Source organism: Mus pahari, chromosome 10 (assembly GCF_900095145.1).
Source record: "Mus pahari chromosome 10, PAHARI_EIJ_v1.1, whole genome shotgun sequence".
NCBI lineage: Eukaryota > Metazoa > Chordata > Mammalia > Rodentia > Muridae > Mus > Mus pahari.
Genome location: NC_034599.1, coordinates 62,158,225 through 62,162,471, shown reverse-complemented (window position 1 = coordinate 62,162,471; position 4,247 = coordinate 62,158,225). Strand labels below are relative to the sequence as shown.

At 45.1% G+C, this 4,247-nt stretch overlaps 1 non-coding gene across 1 annotated transcript; it reads left to right on the top strand.

Annotated features, from left to right (window-relative positions):
- Window positions 1-271: 271 nt before the first annotated feature.
- On the top strand, window positions 272-378 carry LOC115064974. Its single transcript, XR_003844775.1, has one exon. It is a non-coding gene; the product is annotated as a U6 spliceosomal RNA (small nuclear RNA).
- The last annotated feature ends 3,869 nt before the right edge of the window (window positions 379-4,247 follow it).

The following is a 4,247-nucleotide window of genomic DNA, read 5'->3' as shown; positions in this document are numbered from 1 at the left end:
GCGGAACACTGGGTATCCTCCTTTTGGGAGTCTTGGCCTCTGTAACAAAAGAATTTAAGAAAAGATGGAAACAGAAGCTGGAGGACAATTTTATAAGAGTCTAAAAGAAGAATCCCAGGGCAAGCAAGCTGTACAGCTCAGCAACCGCTTCAAAGAGGAGGAGGATGGAAGGGAGAAGGAAGGAAAATAAGCCACGCCCTTTGAGTTAAGCCATCATGGAGGTCAGTCACGTGGAGGGGAACAGAACTTTCAGGAAAGAATTAGAAAGCCCGTGCTCGCTTTGGCAGCACATATACTAAAATTGGAATGATACAGAGAAGATTAGCATGGCCCCTGTGCAAGGATGACACGCAACTTTATGAAGCATTCCATATTTTTGAGCTCGAGTCTCTAGCTGCATATGTAGCAAAAGATGGCCTATTCGGCCATCATTGGGAAGAGAGGCCCCTTGGTCTTGCAAACTTTATATGCCCCAGTATAGGGGCCAGGGCCAAGAAGTGGGAGCTGGTGGGTAGGGGAGCAGGGGCGGGGGGGGAGGGTATAGGGAACTTTCGGGATAGCATTTGAAATGTAAATAAAGAAAATATTTAATTAAAAAAAAAAGAATTAGAAAGCCCAAGTGTTAGGGAAAGCATTCTTAGAACATAGAAGAAAAGTAAGTTATGCTTTTCTGACTAATTCAGAAAATTGAAGAGACCACACTGTGTGGCCGTGGCCCTGTAGCTATTGCCCTAGAGTGTGGGAAGGAGAAGCACATTATCTCAGTTAAAGGATAACTATTCCGCCTCTCTAAGTGGCTTAAGGCAGTCTTCCTAAGGGGCAGTCCCTTAGCCAGGTGACTGACCAGCCCAACTGGAATGTTAGGTTCCCACCCAGGCCAGAGATTTCTTCCTTTTGGCCAGAAGGGAGGAATTTTCCCTCAGTCGGACTTTACTGCGGGGATGTCCTGCTCTGGATACCCATTTTTCACCATGGAGACCTAGAGACCCAGTTCTAAGGTTGTCCACCGTTGGAGTTCCCACCTCCCTGTACAGGCTCCTGGGAGGGATGTGTGTTTAGGAGAGTAGAAACCAAAGCTCCCTCCTGGCATTCTTGACCAGAGATACAAAGGTGTGTTTGGCCAGCACTGTGCCTTTTGGGACTCCTGTCCTGAGCTGCATGTTCAGTTTCTGTTTCCTGTTCTTCTTAGTGGCAGGGGGATTGCGGATGGACATGATCAAAATACATTTTATAGAGGTGTGGAATTGTCAAAGAATAAATAAAAGATATCTGGGATAAATGATTAAGTGGAGAACAAGTCAGGAAGACATTTGATGTACACTTCTGATCTCTGCATAGAAGCATAAGCACACACACACACACACACACACACACACCCCCCACAGAGAGACACACACACAGAGACAGGCACACCCACACAGAGACACACAGACATACACACACAGATACACTCACACACACAGAGACACATACACAGAGACACACACACAAACACAGAGACACACAGGCACACACACATACGCACACAGGCACACACACAGACACACACACATACCCAGATAGACACATACACAGACATACAAACACAGAGACATACACACATACATACACACACAGTGGGGAGATTTTGTTTGTTTGTTTGTTTGCTTTTTGAGACAGGGTTTCTCTGTGTAACCCTGGCTGTCCTGGAACTCACACTGTAGAGCAGGCTGGCCTCAAACTCAGAGATCTGTCTGCCTCTGCCTCCTGATTAAAGGTGCATGCCACCACTGCCCCAGTTGCAACTGGTACTGTTATTGTTTTAGAATTATTTATGTATGTGAGTACACTGTTGCTGTCGTCAGACACATCAGAAGAGGGCCTCAGATTCCATTACAGATGGTTGTGAGCCACCATGTAGTTGCTGGGAATTTAACTCAAGACCTCTGGAAGAGCAGCCAGTGTTCCTAACCACTGAGCCATCTCTCCAGCCCCTTGTTTTGTTTTTTAATCGGGATAACAATACCCTTTCTTCAACAGCATAAGATTTTTGCCATAACCAAAAGCTGATATAATAGGATGGAGTGAGTCTTGGTTCTGGTTTCTGTGTGTCTAGGGAAACCTTCAGCACCTGGAAGCTAAAGGAGACATTTTCGGATAGCAGGCTATAAAGTTATAAAGTCTCACTCAGCTCCACAATTTTCCTGGGAACATTGATGCTGGATGAGCATTCACCACCTGCAGGCCATGGCAGGAAGAAGAGGATTGTGAGACTTCAAAGATGTAAGTCACATGAATGACTCAGAGCCTCCAGGAAGTATATTTTTGACAATAAAGCTTTGGAAGGACAAGGGCTTCTTAGTAGGCCTACATCTTTTGTTTTTATATTTCTTATTTTAATTATTTACTACTTATTTCATTTGTGCGTGTGCGTGTGCGTGTGTGTGTGTGTGTGTGTGTGTGTATGTGTGTGTGTACCATGGCCTCCATGATAACTTTTGGGAGCTTGTTCTTTAATTCAACCTTTTGGGTCCCTGGAATTGAACTCAGATCTTCAGACTTAGCAGTATGTGCCTTTATTCATTGAGCCATCTCTCCAGCTCATTGCATTTAAACATTTTGTGTTGGAAGGCGGAAAAGGCTCGAATCTGAAGGTACCAAAGGATGGCTACAGCAAAAACAACACTGGGAGAGACACACCAGCAAGAGGCAGACGATTGAGTAGAACTACTTTTTCCTTGGACTTCTTTGTATCTGAGGCACTGCTGGGTGGTGCTGGCTCTGACAGACCATCTCCCTTCAGTTACCCGTCCTCAGTCATATCCTCACAGACGCACACATTACCACGTCTCTTGGTTGAATCTAAACCCAGCGGAGTTGACAAGATTAACCATCCCGAAAGGTGTTCCTGGACACACCTTCCTGGGCCTGGAATGAGGCATGGGTGAAGACCCACCTTCTTTTCCTCAGCCACATATCCACACGAGGAAAGTGACATGATTGCTGCGAGATTTGAACCTGCTGCTGAATCACTAGTAATTACAGAAAAACAAACATCAGGCCTTTCAACCCCAGAGTCTCCGATGGAGTAGTTCCTGGGTGTGGCCAGTCCCCTCCATTTTGGATAAGTACCAGGTGGCTCTCAAGCCCAAGAGCCCTGGACAAACTTTCCCTCCCCTTCCTGATCTGGCCCAGGAGGCAAAGGAGAAATACATCTGGTAGCCCCACAGTCAGACGTTTGCAGTGGACCAATCAGGCTTCTGGGTCTCTTGGAGTCTTGGGATGAAAAAGGGAGTTATTATTAAATAACTTGATAAGGAGATAAATTGGGGGAAATGATTTCAATGTTAAGTCTGGAAACCCTCATTAGGATTTTATTGAGGAAGGATTTTGCTTGCAGCTTTTAGTTGCAAAGCATTTGCTTTTACATAATCACAATTTAATATTCAGCCTTTCCCAGGGGCCTTATTACAACTGCTGTCCATCCATGCATATAATCTCTCTCTAGAGCAGCTCTTAGCAACTGGAGATGGGAGGGAGGGGGTTGCCTAGCTGGAGACTCTTCTATGAGCAATTAGAACAGGTCCCAAAACTCAGCTGGCATCCTCTGGGTTCCATAGACTAACTCGGGCAGAAGCTGAAGTTCTTAAGACACTGGAAGTTGGGCCAGTGGTGCAGGTCAGTAATAACTATATGGGAGGCAGAGACAGGAAGATCTCAAGTTCAAGGCCTGCAGGGCAATTTAGTGAGATTCTGTTTCCAAAAGTCTTTTTGTTTTTTTAAAAAGATTTATTTATTTATTTATTTATTTATTTATTTATTTATTATATGTGTATACACTGTAGCTGTCTTCAGACACTCCAGAAGAGGGCATCAGATTTTTGTTACGGATGGTTGTGAACCACCATGTGGTTGCTGGGATTTGAACTCAGGACCTTTGGAAGAGCAGTCAGTACTCTTAACCGCTGAGACATCTCACCAGCCCCCCAAAAGTTTTTTTTTAAAGGGGGGGGCTGGAGTAGAATGCTTCCTAGAATACACAAGGTCCTAGGTTCAATCCCCAGGACAGTCAGAAAGACAGACCCTAGCTTTATTCTGAACAGAGTTGCCTCACCAGATATGGAACATGAACCCAACACATTACATTAAAAGTAAGAGTGCAGTACCTGGTGGTACAACCATTTAATCCCATCAGGTGGATCTCTATGAGTTCAAAGCCAGTCTGGTCTACAGAGTGAGTGCCAGGGCTATACAGGGAAAGGATGCTA